The 27909-nt window shown below is 37.0% G+C and overlaps 1 protein-coding gene across 1 annotated transcript in view; it reads right to left on the minus strand.

The window, feature by feature from the left end:
• Positions 1-331: 331 nt before the first annotated feature.
• Positions 332-27909, minus strand: part of CCER1 (coiled-coil glutamate rich protein 1) — a 55383-nt gene continuing 27805 nt past the window's right edge. Inside the window, exon 3 of the mRNA XM_054527488.1 lies at positions 332-675. The gene's annotated coding sequence lies outside the window, so the exon portion shown is untranslated. The remainder of the gene's footprint in view (positions 676-27909) is intronic.

Below are 27909 nucleotides of genomic sequence, written 5' to 3' on the forward strand. Positions count from 1 at the left end.
TGTCAACCCAAGTGTCTCTATGCCATATGTTAGAGCATCCGTTATGGCATCATTCCTCCCCAGCAAGGGCCCTGACCTTTATAGCAGGCCTTTTCTGTTAGGTCGTTTAAACTTTTCTCTAGCTCAGTTTTTCTAAAGATTAAGTCTCTAATCCTCAGTTTCTGGTCCTCAGTATTGCTTGTCCTCCTTCTACAGGAGATGAGAACTTCCCTATATGCTACCAAAGATGCCGTCTGATATTTATATTAGCTTTCAGTTGGTGAATAATTGTTTTCCACTTGTTATTTTCTGAAGTGTCAATTTAGCTTAGCAAGAACCACTCAATTCCATTGACCTTATAATTAACTGTTTTTTTCAATTTTATCAAACCATTGACATAACGCACCAGCCAGTGCATTCTTTTCCACTACTATGCACCATTCCAATACACACTAGTGGAAGTTTTAACAACTAGACTACCATTTTGTACCAGAGTCTATCTCTACCCATCAAATTAAATATTACGATCCTATTGCTAGCTGGATGGTGAATAAGCATATTTTCCAAATCCCTATGAATCTCCTGCTTCTTTGGATTGTTCCTAGTACAAGTTGTTACTTGTTGAATTCTTCAGGAAGTAGACTCTGAGATGGAGTGTCTCATGCAGATCAGTAGGCAGTGTTTTGTTATCAACACCTGTACAAGAAAGAGTAAGGAAAAAAGATTAGTCATGGGGAAAATTAAAAAGCATTGCACACCCAGTGACAGCTTCAGATAATACCACAGGAAGCTCTAAAGCTAAGCCCGCCCTTAGAGTTCCCTCAAGTTGAAGCAAAATGATTAGGGATTTATACCCTTTTATTGACTATTCACTGGATGAGGAACCTATGAAAGGGACATGATCTTGGCCAAGGTGGCTTTCTACAGCTAAGTCCATTCCTGAAAGTGCTGACAGCTGAACACTGTCTTTTTCTCTTTCATCAGAACAAGTCCTTCAGTAAGTCACAGTGTTCAGAATAATGTGCAAGGTACTCAACTGGAGATACAAAGATAAATAAGAAATGTTGGGCCCTTTGGGAGGAAGACATATATCATTTTGCCAAGTCATAGTGATGAATAAAGAAAACACACATTAAAAGTAATGGCAAAAACTGCAATTACGTTTGCACCAGCCTAATATAGTGAAGATTTGTAGATGGCCCAGAGATATTTGCTTCTCTAAATTTAATTTATTTCAAATTACTGGTCTCCTTTTAATTCATCTCTGACTTGAGATTTTACTTATCATGTGAGCTCTTCTTTATCTTGATACATGATACATTTTACCATGGCACACTCTAGCAGTTAGTTATTCTACATCTCATACCACCGATGCTACATTATGAAGCTGGAAGAAATAAAAGAAGCCAAATACATAAAATGTGGCTATATCCTATTGCTCAGTGAAAAGAACTCTACAAAGCAAACATAATGTAACCTGGGTCAATAAGCATAAAATTAAATGGTGAACCGCAATAGTATTTTAGTATAAGGCTTCTATGTGAATGAAGAACTGAACTTTATGCACTTGACCTCTAGGACAAAGGATATGGAGGACTCATGACCGATGTCTGGGTACCCTCTGTCTGTAATTTCTCTGTAGTGGACCACAAAGTGTTTTGAAATACACAAGTGAAAAGTAAAGAGAATGCCTTAGAGATTATTAATCCTGGGTTTACACCCTACTCCTGCAAGAATGGCCATAAATAAAAAATAAAAAATAAAAATAAGAGATGTTGGCACGGATGCAGTGAAAAGGGAACACTTTTATACTGCTGGTGGGAATGTAAATTAGCATAAACAGTATGGTGGTTCCTTAAAGAACTAAAAGTAGATCTACGATTTGATCTAGCAATCCCACTACTGGGTATCTACCCAGAGGAAAAGAAGTCATTCTATGAAAAAGACATTTGCACATGCATGTTTTTAGCAGAACAATTTGCAATTACAAAAATATGGAACTAGCCTAAATGCCCATTAACCAACAAGCAGATAAAGAAAATGCGGTGTGTGTGTGTGTGTGTATTTGTGTGTGTGTATATATATATACACACTATATACATACACACACACTATATATATATATATATATATATATATATATACACACACATACAAACACAAACACCATGGAATACTACTCAGCCATAAAATGGAATGAAATAATGGCATTTGCAGCAACCTGATTGGAGTTGGACACCATTATTCTAAGTGAAGTAAATTAGGAATGGAAAACTAAACATCGTATGTTCTCACTTATAAGTGGGAGCTAAGCTATAAGGATGCAAAGGCATAAGAATGATATAATGTACTCTGGGGACTTGGGGGGAAAGGTGGGAAGACAGTGAGGGATAAAGGATGACATACTGGGTGCAGTGTACACTGCTCAGTTAATGGATGCACCAAAATCTCTGAAATCACACCTGAACAATGTATCCATGTAACCAAACACCACCTGTCCCCCAAAAACTATTGAAATATTAATAGTAATAATAACAAAAATCCTAGGTTTAGCTAATGAATTCAAAGTTAAGGATGCAGGGATGTGGTGTTAATCTTGAGCCTGCAGGAACCAGTGGCTAATTACTCTTCCTGTGGAAAGAAGTGAAGTAAAATGTCTACAGTTCTTGGCAAGCTAATGAAAGACCTGCGAAGCAAGCATTAGATTGCTGATGGACTCCTCAGAGCAAACCAGCCTTAAAGAGAAGACCATTGTAGGAACCAGGAGCAGAGAACTCAGAAACTCCCAGCTAGGGAATAACCAGTTCAAGAGATCCTCTTAGGATAGGCCAATCTAATCCTCTTATTTCTGTGGTGTAAAGAAGTCATTCTAACTTCTGCAGAGAGGTCATTTGACAAAGGCCATCAGAAGAGTGTTGGGAGGGTGGTGCCATCACCAGCAATACAAGAAAGGTGTCTTCAAAATACGTCAATTCTAATTATTGAGGAAAAGCATTTGGCAGAATAAGAACATTGATAAATCTCCAAACACTGTAAGGAAAAAGAAGAAAGAGAAAACTTGTAGAGAATGTTCCAAGAAGGATTAAATAGTTCTTTAAAATATATTTTTTAAAACTTGGGGGTTTTTAAAAATCAAAATTGATTGAGAATGCATATGCTGCTACATAAAGATCTGTACGTATTTTAAGTGAAAAACTATAAATAGCTCATCATGGGGATCACTTGTTCTCTCCTCCCTCAGGTTGTGCCTGCTTTTCTCTGCACATCAGCTTTCTCATTATTTTCTGCTCTGTCATAACTTCAGTTTTTCTATGGCTTCTTTAGGCCTTTTCTCTAAGTCAAATCTTTTCACTTTAAACTCCCAATGTTAAGTAGAAGACATTTAATATTTTTCTTATTCCAAATGTAATCTCATAGAAGCAAGAATCTGACAGTCCTGAGTCATCTTTTCAAGTCAGTTCACAGAGGTCACTGTTGCCTGGTCAGCCCATAGTGAAGGAACCATTTGTTACATAATTACAGTTTAGGCAGCCAGGGCTGTCACAGACTCACTTACTTTTAGAAGTGAGTGTGGTCAGAGATGGTGTTTCAGCCCATAATTTGTAGCACACTGGCCAAAGTTTTATATAATGTTCTCAGAACCCTTTGATAGTATATATATAGATAGATAGATAGATAGATAGATAGATAGATAGATACATATATACTATCTATACTATAGTCTATTATATATGTAATCTATATATATAGAATATGTATTTATATTATATATACAATATATATAATATAAATATATATATATATATACGCACACACACTCAGGCCATCCATACCTTTATTTATTCATACACTGGACATTGCAGGTAGAAAAATCCATTGACTATATCTTACAAATAAATTATTTCTCCAAATTGAGGAAGGTTTATACTGCATCTGCTCCCTACTCCCTACCATCCTCCACACCTTTTTTGAAACCCTTTCTAGAATAAGCCTGTGATTAAAGCGGCCTCAGCGTCCCATGGCTATCCACATGGATACCAAGCAATTTTCTTTAGGAAGATTCAGGTCTCACTGCCCTCTAGTGGGAGTGGAAGATGCAGCCGTTTTGCTGCTAATAATTGGGGTTGAAGTTTGAATAAACGGGATCCATTTTATTGCTCACAAAGAACCACGTGAGAAAAAAGAAAGAAGAGGGCTTTCGTATGGAAGCATAAAAAGGCAATGTGTATACAAAATCCACAACACTCTGGGAAGAAAGGAAGAACAAGGAGAAAAGCCCACACGCCAGGCAGGAGCCACAAGCTTAGAGAACAAACTCGAGTGAAGATGAAGTACAGAAGGTATCAGGCAATGAAGAGTTATCTGGATGCCCAGGAGCTGTGTGGGAGCAAAAGTTCTCATTAGAGGATTGCCTTATCATCACGTGAATAGGGATGTCAAACTCAGCAGTCACTCATTTTCAGTATTTTCAGACTTCAAACCACCTGCATTCAGGTATGAGTCAGATATAATGTCAAATCCATGCCACCTTTGATTTTCCCTTGGGATACTTCCCTGCAGTATTGCCTCAGGTCTACCAATACCTGGAACATAATTAAATGCTTCTCAAAAGCTGGCTTCATGAGCTATAAGATCAACAGGGACCTCTAGACCTTAAGTAGATGGTTAAAAGGAACTTCATACCAGTATTTAAGGGATGAAATAAAAGTACTAAGAAATCTTACCTAAGACAATTGAAAATGGATACTTAGACTTAACAACAAACATTTTTCTTGGAGTAACTCAACTAAGTATTATTTGTAGCCTGATACGGTTTTGTTGTGTCCCCACCCAAATCTCACCTTGAATTGGAATAAACTCCGTGTGTCAAGGGTGGGGCAAAGTGGAGATAATTGAATCATGGGGGAGGATTCTCCATACTTTTCTTTTGGTAGTGAATAAATCTCGTGAGAGCTGATGGTTTTATAAATGGGAGTTCCCCTGCACAAGTTGTCTTGCCTGCCACCATGTAAGACATGACTTTGCTCCTCATTCACCTTCCACCATGATTGTGAGACCTCCCCAGCCATGTGGAACTGTGAGTCAATTAAACCTCTTCCCTGTATAAATTACCCAGTCCCAGGTATGTCTTTATTAACAGTGTGAAAACAGACTAACACACAGCCCAGACAGCTGGATGTAGGTAGATCTACAGGAACCCAATGCAAATTTTAGGCTTATGTCTGTCATTTACACCAGAAATGTATAGAATGTTGAACAGCTTACCAGAGTAAATGCATGGTGAGGCATCACTTCAACTGTTATAAACAAGCTAACCCACCTAAATCAATAAAGCCTATCTGCCTACCATGGGGCTTTGTGATATATTGATTCTAAGCAGAATAAATTGTCTCAATGGAAGAGTGTAAGCATATTATTATGGGTGATGATCCGGCTGGTTGGTGCAAACACATGACAGACCACATTATATCATCTACTAGGAGATTTCTAGCCTGGGAGTTAATCAAACATTTATGAATAACATGCTGGAAATATATTGTCAGAGAAAAGTGATAAGTAGTATCTTCATAGAGCATTCCTAAGAGTTTCCCTGAGGATTCAACAAAAATGACTCTTAATAGTATGTTTCAATATTTTGGTGTTCATATTTCATATGAGTAGTACGAGGAGGGACTGTGGGAGCTTTACCCAGTGAGAAATCAAACTGTAAAAAGAATCTCAATGAATTTACAGACAAACCACTGGAGCAGACCATAGTATTCCCCAAAGGGATGAACACCTTATACTATGAACAAAACATGGGGGAAATATCACTGATGTCAAATTAGAATGTCATTGGAAAAGACAAAATAGCTAAGTCATGAAATACTTTTCCATCTCTTTGTTGAAGACTTGGGGATACATTCTATGTTCAGGAAGATAATCATATGGGATTGATTATGTTAAATAACTCCCATAAATTTCTGTCTAGAAACTAATTAGTAAAACATGCAATCCTTTATTTCCTAGGCCATGTTAGGAGGTCCTACAAAAGATAGTGAGAAAGTCCTTATGCCAGTGGTTTTTAATGTCAGTGTGCATCAGCATCATGAGGAGGGCTTGTTAAAACACAGATGGCTGGACCCCACCTCTCATGTTTCTGATTCAGTGAGTCTGAGTTTGAGATCCAGAATTTGCATTTCCAAATTCACAGGTAATGCTGATGATGCTGATTTGGGAAAATACATTTTGCTAACCATTGCCTTATACACCATACACCATGTTGGACGCACTGTTTTTTTAAACTTATGAGAATGAGGAAGTGGTGTTCATATATATCAAGTTGGAAAATCAATAGAAAATAAATGCTGATGTTGATACTTTAAAAAAAATTTTTTTTTTTTTTTTGAGATGGAGTTTTTCTTTTTCGCCCGGGCTGGAGTGAAGTGGCCCAATCTTGGCTCACTGAAATCTCCACCCCCTGGGTTCAAGTGATTCTCCTGCCTCAGCCTCCTGAGTAGTTGGGATTATAGGCGCCTGCCACAACGCCCAGCTAAATTTTGTATTTTTAGTAGAGATGGGGTTTATAGCCATCTCTAATCTTATAGAAAAGGAAAAGGACATATATTGATTCTTTGTGTTCTCGATTCTTTACATACTTTATCTCATTTAATAGCCATATGATTTCTGAGCAAATATAATTTAGTAAACTGTACAGTATATCAATAATATGTATAAAGCCAAATTGTTTTGTGGTCCTGTCTTTTTTATCAATTCTCATCTAAAGAAACATTTGTTTTAGAGAAAAAAATGTAACTCTTTACAGGATTTTTTTTTCAAAACACCAAAAGGTGAAAATACTTCATAAGGCCTACTAATAATCTTTCTTTCCCATCTCTCTCCCCTTCAATACCTTTAAGGGCATAAACATCCTACTAAGATTTTTCCTTGAGATTTGAAAGATTGGAGACCATAAGAACTTCTGGAACCAGACCTAAAGAGTTTGTGTCAGCTCAGTTAACTGAGAACCTAAGAGGCCTGGCTAAGTTTTCCTTTAGTTCTCAAATTTTGGGTTTGAATTACATTTCTCAAGAAAAAAAAATTAAAAAGCCTAGTGACCTGGGCTTAGTTTGTTTCTCAAAGGCCTCAATTCTCATTTAGCCCAATCCAGATTATACTTCAAAGATTGCTATATTTAAAATTTGTCAATATCCTAATATTTATCATAAAATAGTTTTAGTGGGATCAATCATGGCTAAAGAGTTGCCACATGACTGAAACCCAGCCAATCACAATATCACTTTTTCCTTGACCACAGTAACCAAGCTGTACTGACTATATTCTCTCCTGAACCTCTTCACTGGGAGGTGAGAGGAAAGTCTGTCTTTCTGTGGGAATGCTGGTGGTTATCTTGTTGAAGTGAGGAGAGAGATAGTGTGTGAATCAAATGAAGAAGGGATATGCCAACCTGTGAGATGGGTAGAGGTTGAAGCTTCTGATGAAAGGTGAAAGAAAGCAATGTTAAAAGCTAAAACATGGGCCGCACTGCTCAGATTCAAATTCCAAATTTTCTGCAAACCTTGGGCAATTTAGTTAACCTCTGTGAGCCTCAAGTTATTCATTTCTAATATAGATGTCTCATAGGGTTGTCGTGAAGATCAAATACATTGATTTATATTAAGTGATTAGGACAGTGTCTGACACACAGTAAGTGCTATATACATGTTGGGTATTTTTATGACATTTTTTGGTCCCCTGTTCTACCTAGTAAAGTGACAAATAAGTTAAAATAGTTTATACCTGCTACCATAATATCCACAATATGCATCCATATTTCTCAGCTTAAACTTCAATATAACAATTAACAGTGTATTAAATGTCAGGTATATTGAACAAAAAAATATTGATAGAATGGTATTACACTATATATACTTACACAACTATACTTAATTTTCTTGACAGTATCAGGTAATGATCCCTATTTAGTAATATACCTATTATATATTAATGTTAGGGTTTGGAAAATTATAAATAACTGAGAAAAAACTACATTATTGAAGCAAATCATAATATTTAAACATTAATTATTTAAACAATAATTAATTTATTCTTTGTAAAATGGAGTTTAACCAAGCTATTATCTCTTATGTAATTTTCAGTTCTGAAAATTATCTACAATTATAACTCTGTAAAAAGTTTTATTTTGGAATTATAGAAATGTGTTATAAGGTAGAACTTAGAGATTGTTAGCATAACTTTTTTATATTAAAAAAGGAGGAACAAATGTCATTATGCCTTCTTCAAGGTCATTCTGATGATGGCAGGTACTTGACTTAAAAACTACTAGGGAAACTCAAAGAGAGTAAAAAGGGAAACAGTCAAGTAAAAAAAAAAAATCATTTAATTTTATAGAATGACAGAGAAAGAGGCAATTGAAGGCAGAAGAACAGAAACCCATTTGAGACTGCTCTAAAGATCACTGTGAGACCAAGGTTCTAGAAGAGAGTGTAAAGATGTTGCCTGTGGGTTTGTTGTATATTGCCTTTATTATATTGAGGTATTTTCCTTTTATGCCCACTTAGTTAAGGGTTTTTTATCATAAAGAGATGCTGGATTTTTATCAAATGCTTTTCTTGCATCATTTGAGATGATCATTGCCTTTTGTTCTTCATTCTGTGTATGTGATGAATCACGTTTATTGATGTGAATATGTTGAACCATTCTTGCATGCCTAGGATAAATCTCCCTTGCTCATGAAGTATCATCTTTCTGATGTGTTGTTGGATTTGGTTTGCTAGTATTTTGTTGAGGATTTTTGTGCTACAGCCAAATCCTGAACAGGTAAAGGTTGAAACCATTTCCTCTATGAACTAGAATAAGACAAGGATACCTACATTCACCATTCCTATTCAACATAATACTGGAAGTCCTAGCCACAGCAATCAACCAAGAAAAAAAATTAAAGACATACAAATTGGAAAACAGGAAGTCCAATTATCTCTTTTTGTTGATTATATGATCTTGGCCGGGCGTGGTGGCTCACGCCTGTAATCCTGACACTCTGGGAGGCCGAGGCGGGCGGATCACGAGGTCAGGAGATCGAGATCATCCTGGCTAACACGGTGAAACCCCGTCTCTACTAAAAATACAAAAAATTAGCCGGGCGTGGTGGCGGGTGCCTGTAGTCCCAGTTACTAGGGAGGCTGAGGCAGGAGAATGGCGTGAACCCGAGAGGTGGAGCTTGCAGTGAGCTGAGATCGCACCACTGCACTCTAGCCTGGGTGACAGAGCGAGACTCCGCCTTAAAAAAAAAAAAAAGAAAAGAAGAAAAGATTATATGATCTTATATCTAAGAAACCCTAAAGACTCCACCAAAACACTCTTAGATTTGATAAATTAATAAATTAAAGTTTAAAGATACAAAATTATTGTATAAAAATCAATATATTGGTGTTCCTATGCACCAATAATGATTAAGCTGAGAACTGAATCAAGAAGGCAATCCCATTTACAACAGCTATGAAAAAAAATACCTAGGGATATATCTAAGCAATAATGGGAAAGAGCTCTACAAGGAAAACTACTAAACACTAATGAAATAATTGTGGATGACATAAACACTTGAAGAAGTATCCTATGCTGATGAATTAGAAGAATTCATGTCAGTAAGATGGCCGGGCACAATGGCTCATGCCTGTAATCCTATCACTTTGGGAGGCTGAGGCAGGCAGATCACTTGAGGTCAGGGGTTCCTGACCAGCCTAGCCAACATGATGAAACCCCGTCTCTACTAAAAGTACAAAAACTAACCAGGCATGGTGGCACATACACCTGTAATCCCAGCTATTTGGGAGGCTGAGGCAGGAGAATCGCTTGAATCCAGGAAGTGGAGGTTGCAGTGAGCCAAGATCGTGCTGCTGCACTCCAGCCTGGGTAACAGAGACTCCATCACAAAAAAAATTAAAAAGAAGAAAAAATAACATATATATATGTTTTATATATATTTAGGATGACCATACTGCCCAAAGCAGTCTATAAATTCAATACAATAGTTATCAAAATACCAATTTTATTTACTACAGAACTAGAAAAAGTTATTTTTAAATTAACATGGAACCAAAAAAGAGCCCAAATAGCCAAAGCAATTCTTAGCAAAAAGAACAAAGCTGGAGACATCACATTATCTGAATTCAAATTATGCCACAAAGTTCTAGTAATCAAAACAACACAGTACTGATATAAAAATAGACACATAGATCAGTGAAACAGAATAGAGAACCCAGAAATAAAACCACATATGTGTTACCCACTGATCTTTGACAGAGTTGACAAAAACATGCAATGAAGAATGGACACCCTATTCAATAAATGGTCCTGGGAAAATTGGATTGACATATGCAGAGGAATAAAACTGGGCCTTTCTTTCACACACCATATACAAAAATTAACTCAAGATGGATTAAAAACTTAAATGTAAGACTAAAACCTGTATAAGTACCAGAAGAAACTCTAGTTTCTATGAGAAACTCTTCTGCACATTGGTCTAGGCAAATAATTCACGACTAAGACCTCAAAAACACAAGCAACAAATAGACAAAAGGGACTTATTTAACTAAAAAGCTTCTGCACAGCAAACAAAATAACAGAGGGAACAAACAACCTTCAGAAAGGGAGAAAATATTTGCCAACTATGCATTCAACAGAACACGAATATCCGTAATTTATAAGGAAATCTACCCAAAGACAACAAAAAAGAACTCCGTTAAAAAGCACGCAAAGAACATGAGCAGACATTTAAAAGAAAACATACAAAGGTCCAACAAGCATACACAAAAAAATTCTCAACATTATTAATCATCAGATAAATGCAAATTAAAACCATAAGGAGATATCACATTACAACAGTCAAAATGAAAAAAAAAAAAACATATACTGGCAAGGATGCAGAGAAAAAGAAAATTTACTTACTGTTTGTGAGAATGTAATTACTACAGCCTCCATGGAAAACAGTATGGAGATTTCACAAAGAGCTAAAAATAGAACTATCATTGGATCCAGCAATCTCACTACTCAACATCTTCCAAAGGAAAAAAACAAGTCAGCATATGAAAAAGATGTGTGTATGTTTATCATTTATTGTGGCACTATTCACAATAGCAAAGATATGTAATCAACAAATCTAAGTGTCCATTGATGGATTAGATAAAGAAAATGTGGCCTATGTACACAATAGAATACTACTCAGCCACAAGAAAGAATGAAATCATGTCTTTTGAGCAACATGGATGGAACCGGAGGCCATTATCTAAGTTGAACAACTCAGAAACAGATAAAGACTGCATGTTTCACCTATGACTGGGATCTAAATAATGTGTACACCAGACAGAGTGTGGAATAATAGACATTGGAGACTTGGAAGATTGTGGGAGTGAGAGAGGAGTGGATGATGAGAAACTTCTTAATGGATACAATATACATTATCTGAGTGGCTGATACACTAAAAGCTCAGACTTCACCACTATTCAGTATATCCATGTAACAAAGCTGCATGTGTACCCCTAAAATGTAGATAATTTTTTTAAAAAGTTTAAAGAGCTTTGTTTGGTTCACAATCTGGGTGGAATGGCTATCTATATTTTTCTCAATAGAATATTGTGGGTTATACAAATGAAGGTTACTTATGTACTAAATGTTAAGCCTCAGTTGCTAGAGATGAAATATCACCCTATAATTTTGATCTTATTTTACTATTAATTATTTTCCAAAAAGCCTCTTAATTTCCTAAGTGGTTTTGAAACTCTAATCCAAGTGAATGGTGTGCAATATTGAAAATCAAACAAAACAGGAAAATTATATAAAATCGCAGCAGTTCTCAGGATAAAAGATATTAATGAATCTAAATTGAGACCATCCTCACTCATCCTAAGTCACTAACAATGACGATTTTATGATGGCATGTTCCGTAAAATTGTGGTGGTCTTCTTCTTTGGAATCTGACACTTAAAATACCATATGTGGATAACTGAGATCATAATGAGTTTGTGCCAGTGTAAGACACAGCTCTTAAGCAGAGGAAATAAAAATATTTTTAAAAAACCTCCATGGACTCTTGAAGATCAAAGTTTGTGCTTGTATATAAAAGATAACATTAAAATGTTATCTCTAGAGAATATTTCTCTTGAGAATCTGAAGAAAATTTTGAAGAAGATACAAATATATGTTGGTGTGAAGACATGCGGAAAAGAGGATAAAAGAATCCATGCCCAGATGCCGTTTGGCTTCATGCTCTTTATTGCTCCACTCTTATCATCTCTCCTACTAGCTCCCATCACAGGATTATTTCTATTCTTATAGTGGATCTAATTCGCCCCCTACCTCCTGGACTGGTTTAGCTCCAAGATTGTGTTCCCAAAAAACTTTATTTGGCATCAAGACTATTCTTGCTTCTAAGCCTTATATTTTGTTCAGTCTGTGCTTAACAATGCAGTCACTTTCTCTGGATATCAGTAATGAAACTTCATTTCCTTGGTCCCCATCCCATGTTGTCAAGTCCCCATGCTATGGCTTTTGAGATTCTCATCAAGTCCCTGAAGGTGGATCTATTTTACCCTCCAAACCCATTTCACTGAACTGATGGCCTAGAATACTTTTACTGTCTTGGAGCCTGAGCTGAAAGCTCTCAAGGCCTTTGTGAACTGCACTGGAGTCATGATCCTTGTTTCCCACTCTATGATCACCAGTTAGAATCTTGTAGCGAGACATGCATTCTAGTCCCACTCTCCTTTATTTTACAAAGTACCATCAAAAGTCTCAGTGTTGGACTGCATGTACCAAATAATCCCATCTCTATAAAACAGATCTAAATGTCAACTATAAAGATCCAAGGAGTCAAGAAAATGAGAACTTCCAATAGTGCTTTCGAAGACATGGAATGGAATGTATGGAAAATTCACTGGGGAATGAAGAAGACGTGAATAAAAGAGAACCAGGCAGTGGCAATGACCAGTTGAAAATAGAGGCCACAAATACCTGATTGTTTAGATCTTCATTATGTTTTATTTTCTCTAAGGATTAGTGTGTGGGCTTGTATTGTGGACTGTATGTTTGGGTCTCTCCAAAATTTATATGTTGAAGCCATGTATTATACTGCTATAAAGAACTGCCTGAGACTCGGTAATTTATAAAGGAAAGAGGTAATTGATTCACAGGTCAGCATGGCTTGACAGGCCTCAGGAAACTTGCGATCATGAGGGAAGGTGAAGGGGAAGCAAGGCAATTTCTTCACAAGGTGGCAGGAAGGAGAAGTGCTGAGTGAAGGGGGGAGAGCCCATTACAAAACCATCAGATCTCATAATAACTCACTCACAATTATGAAAACATCATGGGGTAAACAGCCCCCATGATTCATTTACCTCCAACTGGTCTCTCGCTTGACATGTGGAGATTATGGGGGTTACAATTCAAGATGAGATTTAGGTTGGGACACAAAACTTAACCATATCATTCTACCCCTGGCTCTTCCTAAATCTCATGTCCCTTTCACATTTCAAAACTAATCATGCTTTTCCAGCAGTTCCTCAAAGTATTAATTCATTCCAGCATTAACCCAAAAGTCTAAATCCATAGTTTCATCTGAAAAACAGGCAAGCTTCTTCTGTCTATGAGCTCATAAAATCAAAAGCAAGTTAGTTACTTCCTAGATACAATGGGGGTTTAGGCAATGGGCAAATACACCTGTTCCAAATGGGATAAATTGGACAAAACAAAGGGATTGCAGGCTCCATGCAAGTCCAAAATTTTAAAGTTCCAAAATGATCTCCTTGATTCCATGCCTCACATCCAGGACATGCTGATGCTAGAGATGGGTTCCCATGGTCTTGGGCAGCTCTGCTGCTGTGACTTTGAAGTGTACAGCCCCCCTCCTGGCTTCTTTCCATGGGCTGGCATTGAGTTTCTGCAGCTTTTCCAGGTGCATGGTGCAAGCTGTCACTAAATCTACCATTCAGAGGTCTGGAGAATGGTGGCCTTTTTCTCACAGCTCCACTAGTCAGTGTTCCAGTGTGGACTCTGTGTGGAGGCTCCACTCCAATTGCACATTTCCCTTCCACACTGCCCTAGCAGAAGTCGTCCATGAGGACTCCACCCCTGCAGCAAACTTCTGCTTGACATCAAGGTGTTTCCACACATCCTCTGAAATCTAGGAGGAGATTCCCAAACTTCAATTCTTGACTTCTGGGTACCAGAGTCCCAACACCACATGGAGGCCACCAAGGCTTGGGGATTGCACCCTCTGAAGCAACATCTTGTGCTGTACCTTGGCCCCTCAGGACCAGAGTTGGAGCAGCTGGGACACACAGCACCAAATCCTGAGACCACATAAAGCAACAAAGCCCTGGGCCAGGTCCATGAAACCATTTTTTCCTCTAGGCCTCTGGGCCTGTGATGGGAGAGGCTGCCATGAATACATCTGACATGCCCTGAAGACATTTTCCCCATTGTCTTGGTGATTAGCATTTGGCTGCTTGTTATTTATGCAAACTTCTGCAGCTGGCTTGAATTTCTCCTCAGAAAATGGATTTTGTTTTTCTATCACATTGTCAGCCTGCAAATTTTCCAAACTTTTATGCTCAGCTTCATTTTTAAACCTGTTTCAATCCCAAACCATCTCTTTGTGAATGCATAAAACTGAATGCTTTTAAGAGCACGCAAGTCACCTCTTGAATGCTTTGTTGCTTAGAAATTTATTCTGCCAGATACCCTACATCATTTCTCTCAAGTTCAAAGTTCTGCAGATTTCTAAGTCAGGGGCAAAATGCCACCAGTCTCTTTGCTAAAGCATAGCAAGAGTCACTTTTATTCCAGTTCTCGATGAGTTCCTCATCTCCATCTGAGACCATCTCAGCCTGGACTTCATTGTCCATATTACTGCCAGCATTATAGTCAAACCCATTCAACAAGTCTCTAGGAAGTTCTGAACTTTCCCACATTTTCCTGTCTTCTTCTGAGCCCTCCAAACTGTTCCACCTCTGCCTGTTACCCAGTTCCAAAGTTGCTTCTGCATTTTTGGGTATCTTTATAGCAGCACTCCACTCTATGTGGTACCAATTTACTGTATTAGTTCACTTTCATACTGCTATTAAGAACTTCCTGAGACTGGGTAATTTCTAAAGGAAAGAGATTTACTTGACTCACAGTTCAGCATGGCTCGGGAGGCCTCAGGAAACTTACAATCATGGCAGAAGGTAAAGCAGAAGCAAGGCATCTTCTTTACAAGGTGGCAGGAAGGAGAAGTGCTGAGCGAAATGGGGAAGAGCTTATAAAACTATCAAATTTCATGAGAACTCACTTGCTATCATGATAACAGCATGGGGGAAACTGTCCCCATGATTCAATTACCTCCAGCTGGTCTCTCCTTTGACATGTGGGAACTGTGGGGATTACAATTCAAGATGAGATTTTGGTGGGGGACACAAAGCCTAACCATATCATACCCTAGCTCCAAATGGCATGATATTAAGTGGTGGGATCGTTGAGACGTAATTTGCTTATGGGAGAGGAAACTTCGTGATGCAATAAGTGCCCTTAAAAGAAGAGACAGGACATAATTTGCTTTCTTTCTTGGTTCTCTTTCATGTGAAAATAAAGCAAGAAGACAGCTATCTCCAAACCAGAAAGAGGAACCTCAGTAGACAGAGAATCTTTTGGCACCTTGCTCTTCAACCTCCTGGCCTCCAGAACTAAGTAATAAATGTTTGTTGTTTAAGCCACCAAGTCTATGATGATTTGTTACAGCTACCCTAACTAAGATAGCTTGTTAGGAGAGCTGAGGCAGTGGTTAGAAGGAAGGAATTCTGGTTTGTAATTGAAATAGATGGCTTAGAAAGGTTCAGGAAATTAAGGATATTGACCGTGCAAGTCCTGAAGTAACTGAGCCAAAAGGTAGAAAAGTTAAGGGGTTACTGCTGCAGAGATCTCTAACTGCTATCTATGATTCAGTATGTTTTCATTGTATATTTTTTCTTATTTAATTATAAAACAGCTGAATGGGAGTATTAAATTGAAAGTAATCTGTGGTTGAACAGACAAGATGCTGAGCTGGAGATCTCAGAGAAGACACAACACCTCGACTGGCTACTTCTAGCATCATGTGCCATGAGAACGAAGTCCTGTGAGGGTTAAGCAGGCTTATCAAAATTGGAGGCTAGAATATGTAAAACTGATGCAATGAACAGGCTGAGGAGAAACACGTGAGGAGGTAGTGCCAATAGTGGTTCTAAAAGAATGATCCAAAAGAAAACATAGGCTTTATCATATATAGATAAACATATATCTATATGTGGCATTTCTAATGTCCTGAAAAACAGTAATAGGAATTGGAGAGAAAGTTGAGAATAGATTTGAGAGGTTTTTTTTTTCAACGTGCAATGGAACAGAGACAGTAGAAATAAGGTGAGGTGAATCAATGCAGATGTTATTTAAGTAGCAGAGTTATAATTGGGGTTGCTTATTTTCATAATAGAAATGACAAAAGAATTGAGGTGGATACACAATGTGAGACAAAAGCAATAGTTATTTTGGGGCTTACTGGAAATGCTTTTATACAGAGCCAAGGGGCGGGGGTGTTTGAATATTGGAAGAACAAAAGATAGAGTAGATTCTATTAATGTCTGAAGTTGTGAACTTTTTCTAATGCAGAACTTGTGCTTATAAAAATTTCTTCAGTGTTCACCAATGTTTTAATTAATTGTTTCTGGAAAGTATATTTCCCCAAATCATCAAATCTATTTAATTTTGCCCAGTTCTGTAACAACAACAACAACAACAACAATCTACTTCATCTTTTGTTCTTGCCTATCTTGGAAAAGATCCTAGAAAGTGCAACATACAAATTGTCTTCAGTAGTTTAACTATTTTTATACATGTTTGCATTAGAATCTGTCTACATCATAAAATTATTGCTTTGTAGGAGAGCCTGGAAAGTCATTTTTACTCTGATTGAGATAGTATATGCTGGATCTCACATAAATATTTTAAAAGGACAAAAATTAAATGCAATTGAACAGCTGGTAACTCTAACAATTTCTGTGGCATGTATTGTGTTTTCATTAATATAGAATTCTTTTCATCAATTTAGATAATTCAATTGGTAGGCAGTTAACCAACTTGCTCAGGGTTCATACCTATTGAGTAATAATGAAAAGTTCAATCAATGAAACTGAAATTGCATATTAAGCCTTGTCACAAAAGACTCAAACAACACTACTATTATTCTAAAACATAATGTTGATACAGTTGCTTCAATTAAGAAATAACCTTATGGACTGTATTTGTAATCTGACTGTGAGTAAGCAACAAAGAGGATCTAATTAAAGGACCATATTTTACAATCTTTTCCATAATATATTGAGATTAAAGCAGACTTTTGTTTGCAGGAAATTTGAGCTGATGCTAACATTCTTCCTGATTTTCTTCATGTCTGAACAGGTTTATGTTGTGCAGAATGCAAAAATAGTGGTTGCATTTTGATAGGTTTCATATATATCCGAGCAATTTTCAATAAAATCTACTCTGATGGTATTAACATAGACACGACTTCAAATTTCTAATATCCTAATGTTACCGGAAAGTGCAGAAATACTGGGTCCTTTGTCTTTCTTGGGAGAAAGAATTTGGCCAAGAGACAATTTAGCCATAAAAGAGAATTTATTGAAGGAAAATAGAGAGCAGAGTGTATTTAAAGATACAGTACACTTTGAAGGATGAGGCACAGCTGGCTGCTGAAAGAGAGTGAGCCAGACACCCTCCAGAGAGTTCTGCACTGGGGTTTTTATGATGTCAGATTCTTTTTTTAAGTTCCTACCTCTGTCTGGACTTCTTTGGTCTAGTTTTTTCCATTTCTGCCTTTCTCCATATAGTTCCCATCCCAGGTTTGTGGGACTCTCCCTTACTGTTGATTAATGAGCATGCTTCAGCTTGTGTTGACTACAAATTTTAGGTAATGGTTGCCTTGCTAATTACCGCTACCCAAGGAAGGTTATATAGCTGTTAAATCTATACTTGTTGCACATGTGCGTTTCTTAGGAAATTCTCCTTTGCCCTTTCTCCTCCATATCAGTATATAGCTAGCTACAGTTTGACGGTTTGACTGCAGAGTGAGCCGTTACTGGGCATCTTAAGAGGCGTTCCTTTTTGCATAGGTATTTTCTCCTTTCCTTGCTTACACTTGACTAATTGCCCGCCCACTTCATCATTAGAGATACTATTAACATGCAGATTTTGGGTGGTCCTTGGGCGTGAGTGAGGCTTCCCAGAACTTCTTTTCTCAGAGCTTCCTCTCCTGCCCACGTATATCTATCTGCCTATTCTAACACTAATACTTTTGCTAAAAACAACAAATGGAAACAGTTATCTCATTCATGTTAGGCAATACCCTCAAAAGAATCAGACTTGATAGGCTCCCATGAACACCAATATTCAACTATATTATTAATCCAACATCTTCCTGGGCTGCCTACTTGGGCAACACAGAACTGAACATCTACTTAGAGGATGGAGATGAGCAAAGGGTCTCAGGGAGTAGCATTTGATCTGGAAGTTGTAGATTTCAGTAAGATTTTGTTAGCAGTGTTTGGTAGGAGGTAGGCTCTTGGACAGACAGCGGAAAATTTCCACAGGTCTGAACATACTTTGGTAAGCCTGGGAAATGCCAAGTGCTCTGAAGTGAGTTTGGAGTCCAAGTTGGTGAGAATGAAATTAGATGAGACTTTAAATATTTTTATAAGAAAGGATGGACCAACAGACGTGTTTAAACAGAAGGGAAAAAGGTTATATCTAAAGTTATAAAAGAGCAGACTGGCCTCTGAATGGAGCATCAGTGAGCTGGAAAACAGGAAAGCCAGTTAGAATCCTATACTATCAATCCAGGTAAAAATTAATAGACACCTGAATTTAGGCAAAAGTCAGGAAAATATTCTTTCGAATTTAATTGCCATTTCCACCACCCTCCTGGCCCATTTTCATCCTTCACATTCATATTTTTTAGAGGGAGAGAGTACATACTTCATTATTATTCTTTCTTTTCCAACTTCTAAGTAAAATAGTTCTTGTCTTCTTTTAAATTCTGTGACTCCTGATCCAGAGTATCGCACTGAGAATCCAATGAAAGAGCACACTTGAACATATACACTAACATGTATAAACTATCTATTTTATATATGTATATCTGCATATATAACATACAGTTCAACTGCTTTCATTTTTTAGGATTTAGTATTATTTTTAAGAAGATGTCTTCAAAATAATCCCATTCCAACCACTCTCATGATACATATTTACCAACTGTCCATTTAAATGTTTTCACTTTAATGTCTCTTGGCCCTTGAAACTTAATTTGTATAACATGAAACTCAGTCAGTTGCTTCTGAAGTTCCTATGACCATGAATGGTGCATCCATTCTTCTAGTAACTCAGACTGGAAGGTCTAGCTGGCTATGTATGCAACCTCTGCAAGGCTTCACACCTGTCCTCTTTTTCATTTTTAAATCCACCACCATTATATAGGCCACAAAATCTCTCCTAGGAACTACATCCAGAACCATTTACCTGTTCGATATGCTTCCTCCTGCACACTACCTAATAAGATGAAACTTCCTAAAGTAAAGTTCTCCTCATAATTAGTCCCCTGCTCAAGAACCTCCAATTGCATTTAAAAGTGCAACCTGCTTTTCTAGTCACAATTCCTGCTTCTTGCCTTTAAAAAGTTTATAATAAAGCCAAACTGGGTTTCTTCACTGAATTTAATGCCTTGGGTTTTCCTGACTTTGGATATGCTCTTTCTAAAGTATGGTGGAATATCATCTCCATATGAAGATTTTTTTGCGATATTCTTCTTCCCACTACCAAATAAGGTTTCAGTCACCATTAAAAGTTCATGGTACTTTAATTCATTCTCTTTAAGTTTTCTACTTTAATTTACATCTTGATAAGTAATTGTCTTAACATAAAAAATTCACTACATTGTAAACTCTTTGTGGGAAGAGATTGTTGTCCATAATTAATACTAGCACAGAGACATGCATGCAGAAGCAGTTCAATAAACATCATATTTATATTTACTTAATTTTACTGGACATGCCCTCAAAGCACATGTTTTCCCAGCCTAGCTGCATTTGCTCTATTTTGGTTGAACATGCAACACTCGCTCATGCACCTTTTTGTCTTTCATTGTCAGCATCACCACCATTATGTTCATCATGAATAAAAATTCATTGAATTAATACGAATGCAAGACATTCCTATTTTAGTAGAGTTGTATGTAGTCAGCAGAGATTCAATGCAAATAATAACCTGCACTCCAGAACTTCATTGATTGTGATGGTCAAAGTTAAGTATGGTTTGGCAATATTGGCAATGCATTTAAATCCTGAAATATCTTCAGGTACCCCTCATATTGATGGAATTTAGAAGTTTAGGCACTGCAATGCTTTTGTTTGGAGATGCAGCTCAGTTCTTGTTAGTTTAGCCTTTTTACTTGTTGTTTTGTTGTTGTTGTTGTTGTTACCAGCTGGTATATTGCACAATATGCAGCTGATTCTCCTTATTCATGGTAGTTATATTCTATCACATTGCTGAAAACACTGAATTAGCAAATGCTGAACTATTGCTCCTAGGGGAAATACAAAATTAGATTTCTGCAAACTCTGGTCACAATATTTTTGGCAACCGATCAATACATAACTTTGTTTTACATACGTTTCTGTTCAAAGGCAACTAAATTTAATGTATATTGTTGATTTATTAAAATTAAAGTCACACCCAACACTGTTTTAACTCAGGCCCAAAGGAAGCTTGTCTAACATACACATTTTCTCCATAAAGCACATTGCTACCTTCTTGTGCTTACAAATGCTAAACAGCACTTCCGCACTATACTTTGGGGCCATTTTGAGCAAATAAATAAATACATAAATAAATAACCAAAAAAAGTATAAAAATGCAAAATGTATGGCACAAAAAAGGCCTTGAAAATGATACTTGTTTACAGTCTGAGAGCTGGAATAAGAAGATGTAGCATTGCCTTGTCTAATGTCCAGTGGGAACGTGCAAGTAGGGAAATCAGATTTTTCACCACTATGCGCCATATACACTAATTCCCACAGAAGTGCTGGCAGTATTGATTGGGGAATTACAAATAAATTTTAGTATGTAGGTGAACTTACAAATACGGAATATATGATAACGAGGATTGACTATACTAAAGACAATTCAACCATGAGACACCAAAGATTACATGTTACTAGGTTGGTACAAAAGTAATTGTAGTCTTTGCTAGTACTGGTTTTTGTTTTCTTTTGTTTTGTTTTTATGCATATCCTCTGAGGCGTCTCTCCTTTGCTTGTATGTATTTATTTAGAGACACAGTCTCACTCTATCACCCAGGCTGGGGTGCAGTGGCATGATCTCCGTTCACTGCAACCTTGCCTCCCAGGTTCAAGCAATTCTTGTGCCTCAGCATCCCGGTAGCTGGGACTACAGTCATGTGCCACCACTCCCAACTAATTTTTGTATCTTTTTTTAGTAGAAACGGGTTTTTTGCATGTTGACCAAGCTGGTATTGAACTCCTGACCTCAAGTAATCCACCTGCCTCCACCTCCCAAAGTGCTGGGATTACAGAGGTGAGCCGCCGTGCCCAGCCCTGCCATTACTTTGAATGGCAAAAATTGCAATTACTTTTGCACCAACCTAATATTAGTTCTTCAGTGAGGTTGAAATAATGTTTTTAACTTTTTCACCATTTTCAGCTTGCATTTTACACTAGTGGTAAGAAGCTGTTTACAGTTTCCAGATACATTTGTTCTTACAAGCCTCTACATTTTTGATTGCATGGCTCCCTCTGCCTGGAATGCTGCAGTCCTATTTTCTTTCATTACTTAATTTTCATGCAATCTTTAAAGCTCAATTCAGCATAATCTCCTCCAGGAAGCCTACTTCCAAGCTGACCAAGGGTACTCTGAATTTTTGCATTCCTCTATTTTCGCACTTGGAATTTAACAGATTTTTCTGTCACCTCTATATTGAGAACTTCTTAATAAGGCCTGTATTTACCATTTTGTAGCCTTAATATCTAGCACAATGCCTGGCTGATAATAGGTGACAAATATTGACTTGAACTGAGCTGAATGAGAAAAGGCATTGGAAAAAAACTGCTAATTTAAAAAAGGATGATAATTCAACTTAAATATGTTTTAAAAAAACCTAGGACTGAATTAAATAAATTTAAATTAAAGATTACAGTGAGGAACAAAGTACGAATTTGATTGATTTAAGAAAGGAAAGATTTTATGTGCTCAAGTACAGAAGAAAAAAATGACTTACACTCATCATATAATACAAATCAGATGAGTCAGCTGCATAAAGCAATTATTTATAAAGGAAACATTATGCTGGAATATATTAATAGCAGTATGACTAGCTTATCATGAGTGAGTAGTAATCTTTCTTCCATATTTGGCAATAATCAAGCCTTTCCTAAAGTATTTATGAAAGTTGTAGAGAAATTGGAGCACATTCAAAGAAGATCAACAAAAATGAGAATAAGACTATTAGAAAAGATGAAAGGGACTCCAGGACTCCAAGCAGGGCAGAGTACAGCAAGAAGGATCATGAATTAAAACTTGTCATCAAGCCCAGCCCAATACTTGGCACAAAGCTCAATAAGAAACTTTTTGATTAATTAAAGTATTTAAATTGAGGCTCAAAGGACAAAGATCAGTAGTCCTACATTAGCATAGTGGCCAAAACTGTATGAAATATATTAAAATTCAAGAAATAGATTAAAAGTTATTTGAAGGAGAATCTCCTAACGGTACCAAGTAATTAAACACTGGAACAAAAACTTCAGTGGGAATCATGAAATATTTCTGCATCCATATCAATTAGAATCATTTAGATGATAAACTGCTTTGAATGGTGTAAGTTTAGCCTAGAAACAGAGAGCTGGGCTAGTTGCCCTTTTAACCACTCTCTCAGAATGATAATGTTGATTGGTATACCTAAAAATCTGCTACTATAGTTTTATTTAATCAATTTAACCTGTATGTTAAAGAAAGAAAGAAACAAGAAAGAAAGAAATCTTGATTGGGAGAGTAGACTATATCTCCTGTATAAATAGAAAAAATAATTATTTTTATAGTGTCTATTAAGAACATAATTTCCAGGCCCTATGATTCTGGCTTTATATGCTTCATCTCCTTTAATCCTAAAATAATCTGAGAAAGGTACTATTGTAATCTCTTCCATGGATAATTTTAAGTAAATTAGTCTAAGTCACAGGAATTAAGAGAAAGAGTGAAGATTACAATATAGATTTTTTTGACTCCAGAACACAAATTCTTAACATTTTCTATTCTAGTCCATTCTTTTCTATTCTATTTTATTCTCTATTCACCCATTTATTCAAAAAGTATTTATTGAAGCATCAACTGCACATCATGCTTTTTACAGGTACAAGGGTATAGACTGGGTTCCCCAGGAAACAAAATCTGAGATGGTTTGCCTGCAGGAAGTTTATTGAGGAATTCTCTCAGGAACAACATTTGGAGGGAAGTGAAAGAAGCAGATGTTGGCAGAGGGAGAGCTGAATCATAGCACAGTTGCAAAAAAGACCTCTACCTTTGAGCTGAGCTCATGAGCTTGAGCTCCATGCACCTTGAACATTGTCCTTAAATGTGGCAAGGAGTCTTGGCCTTCATACTCTCATCTACCAGTCATGGAATGGTGGCTTCTCCCAGGCGAAGCACTTACCTTGCTGAGGTATATCCTATTTGGCCAAGGGCATTTACAGGGAAGAGATTCAACTGTGGGCCCACTCCCAAGTGGATACCATAATGCACCAAAACAGTAGAGTACCTACCCTCATGATGCTTATTTACCAGTGGGGAATGAGATAAACTATCAATTAATCAGTGTGTTGTTTTGTATTTTTCCTATGGCAGATGGTGAAATGTTGTAAGGAGAAAAAGATGAGAAGAGGTAGTTTAAAAGGAGAGGGCTGAGTGTGATAATATTTAAGTAAAGCTTCATTGAGAAGGTGACATTTGAGCAGATTTGAAAGAGATGAGGAGGAGATACACGAGTACATATGGGGGAAGATCATCGCTGGTGGGGAGAATAGCTCCATGCACACACTCCAAGAGGGAGCATGCCTAGAATGGTTGAAGCACTGCAAGGAGGTCAGCTGGCCAGTGTGGATAACAGCCTGTAAATAACAGAATTATAAGAGATAAAAGTCAAAGAAATAATAAGAGACAGAAGCCTAAATAATGCAGAGACTCGATGACACATTAAGGACTTAGCTATTTATTCTGAATGGAGGAAGTCCTTTGAGAGTTTTGAGGAGGGGTGTGAATGATCTGACAAATTTTAGAGGGCTCCCTCTTATGTGTTAAGAATAGACTCCAGGGAGATGGCAAAAATAAAGTATGAGTTGAACTACTGCAATAGTTCAGGCAAGAATTGGTGGTAGCTTATGCCAAAGTGGTAATCGTGAAGATGGTGAGAAGTAGTTAGATTCTGGACACATTTAGAAGATGGAATCAGCAGAATTTGCTAATCACAGCTCCACAATTTGCTGTTTAGCCTTAAGCAAATTAGTTAATTTCTTAGAGCCTTAAAATCTTTTCCTTAAAATAGGGATAATATGTCCATTCTACAGAGCAGATTGTGAGGCTTAAATGGAAAATATATGTGCTGTGCTTGGCATTGTGCCTGAAATACAGCAGATGTCCAATAAACATGACTTTCTCTCCTATCTTGTGGCTCCTATATTTTTCACTGTGCTTTTTCTTTTATCACTACATGCGGTCTTAAAAAAATACTCTAAGGTACCAGAATACCTCAATAATACCTTAAAAATAAAATATTCTTAGGTGCAATACTCTAAAATACCAAATCAACCTTGATTTATAAATAAGGCAATCAATACCATTAATTTAAATGATTTATATAAAATTGCATCTAAAGTTAATGAAAACATCTCTGGACTTAACTCCCCATGCAGTGTACATTCGAGTGTAGAGTGAGATTTCTCACATGTTGATGTTTGAATCTTTTCAGATATCTCAGAAGAAATTAAACTCACCCTGGTGGATTTTAAAAGAGTGCTCTCCAAATTTTAAATTTTAAAGGTTTCTTTTAAAGAAACATATGCTATCCCAGCTGTCTACATCTAATAAAGCAACCACTGACATAAGGGGGAGAAAAATGGAATATAACATTTCAGAGGTTTTTCAGATACACTGGGGACTTTTGAATAATATGAATGCCATTAAATCAAGTTAAAATGTATGTATAGGAATTATGGAAGTGTGAAAGTCTCTACAAGGCACGTAGTATCTAAGACTTTCAAAGGCAATACTGTCTACAATGCATATATTATTAATGAACTAGAAATATCACAGGTTATTAAAAACAAAATCTCAGTTGTTTCAGCTATTGACACATTTAAAATAATGTTTTTTAAAAAGATTCTTATATAAGATTTTATTATAACAAGATTTATAATCTTCTTCATCTAACTTTTATTCACTATGTGAATAATTATGCAGAGTACCAGTGCATATCTCTGTGTGTTATAATTGCTCCTGGTTAGAACTAGAAGTATTGCAGCATTCTGTTGGTAATATTGCTCACCAAAAAAAATTTTATTGAAGGCCACAATGGTCAAAATCTGTGGTAGCACTCCTCACACCGGGCACCAACTGTGGTAGCACTTTTATATAGGCCTAAGACTAACCTTCCTACCACAGATGTTTAACTGCCTCCTACTGGGGGGTCAGCAGAAGTTTATTACCCTCAAAAGGTGTTTGCTTTAGGCCTCAGGACCTGGCCTTTAATCTTTACCCTGTAGTGGTGTTTACTCATGACCTTTTAATTTTTACTAAATAAATGCAAGTCTCACCGATGAAGGCTGAGTCGTAACTGTTTACAGGACTCTGCTGGAGTCTGTAAGTGGCTCGGACACACTCAGTTAGACTGGTAAATCTGAATATCTGTGTGTCTGTGTACTTGATTCATCGGTCCCTGGGTCAAGGGTCTGCAAGGGACAGAACCCCCACAGCTGTTGCCCCCATGAGAGGAGTGCTACCAGAAAAATCATTAAAAAAAAAAAAAAAAAGTAACAGTATTATTAGACTTGCTAATAACTAATGCTGTGCTTTCAAGTTGAGTCAATAACTTAAGTAAAACAATTTTTCACATAACTGATTGATCATGAGAGCTAATATTTTCTGTTATTCATTGTATGACTTAGTTTTCAAAGTCAACTTAGTTTTGGGCACAAATAATTCTAATCTTAATTTGCTCACAAAGGGCAAAATTAATGAGCCAGGGCCAAAAAGAAAGAACAAGGGCTCCCCAAGCTGTCTACTCCCTCTTGATAGTCTTTCTTCTGCTGGGCAAGTCCAAATAAAGACCTAATAAAAGGAGAGTTATGAAAGGCCCAAGTGAGCCTCACTATCAGAATCATCTGGAGGTTTATTAAACATACAAATTCTTACACCACACCCACCCCTCCAAAATCAGAATCTCTAGGGTGGGACCTAGAAATCTTACTTAAGATTTTAGATGGTGTTGGTCTACAGAACTCTCCAACCCAAATCAACAGAATATACATTTTTCTCAGCACCACATCACACTTATTCTAAAATTGACGACATAATTGGAAGTAAAACACTCCTCAGCAAATGAAAGAGAACAGAAATCATAACAGTCTCTCAGACCACAGTGCAATCAAATTAGAACTCGGGATTAAGAACTCACTCAAAGGTGCACAACTACATGGAAACTGAACAACCTGCTCCAGAATGACTACTGGGTAAATAATGACATTAAGGCAGAAATAAATAAGTTCTTTGAAACCAATAAGAATAAAGACACAATGTACCAGAATATCTGGGACACAGATAAAACAGTGTTTAGAGGAAAATTTATAGCACTAAATGCCCACAGGAGAAAGTAGAAAAGCTCCAAACTCGACACCCTAACATCAAAATTTAAATAACTAGGGAAGGAAGTGCAAACAAATTCAAAAGCTAGCAGAACACAAAAAATAACTAAGATTAGAGCGGAAGTGAAGGAGATAGACACATGAAAAGGGCCTTCAAAAAATCAATGAACCCAGGAGCTATTTTTCTGAAAAGATTAACAAAATAGACTGCTAGCCAGACTAATAAAGAAGAGGGAAGAATCAAATAGATACAATAAAAAATGATAAAGGGCATATAACCACTGATTCCACAGAAATACAAACTACCATCAGAGAATACTATAAATACTTCTATGCAAATAAACTAGAAAATCTAGAAGAAATGGACAAATTCCTGGACAGATACACCCTCCCAAGACTAAAGCAGGAAAAAGTTGAATCCCTGAATAAACCAATAATAAGTTCTGAAATTGAGGCAGTAATTAGTAGCCTCCCAACCAAAAACAGGCCCAGGACCAGACAGATTCATGGTCCAATTCTACCAGAATTACAAGGAGAAGCTAATAACATTCCTTCCGTAACTATTCCAAACAACAGAAAAAGAGGGAATCCTCCCTAACTCATTTTATGAGGCCAGCATCATCCTGATACCAAAACCTGGCAGACACACAAGAACAAAAACAAAAATTTCAGGCCAATATCCCTAATGAACATCGATGCAAAAATCCTCAATAAAATACTGGCAAACTGAATCTAGCAGCACATCAAAAAGCTTATCCACACAGCCAAGTTGGCTTCATCCCTGGGATGGAAGGCTGGTTCGGCATATGCAAATCAATAAATGTAATCCATCACATAAACAGAACCAATCACAAAAACCACATGATTATCTCAATAGATGCATAAAAGGCCTTCCAACATCCCTTCATGCTAAAAACTCTCAATAAACTAGGTATTGATGGAACGT

This window comes from Pongo abelii, chromosome 10 (genome assembly GCF_028885655.2).
Source record: "Pongo abelii isolate AG06213 chromosome 10, NHGRI_mPonAbe1-v2.0_pri, whole genome shotgun sequence".
In the NCBI taxonomy this organism is placed as follows: domain Eukaryota; kingdom Metazoa; phylum Chordata; class Mammalia; order Primates; family Hominidae; genus Pongo; species Pongo abelii.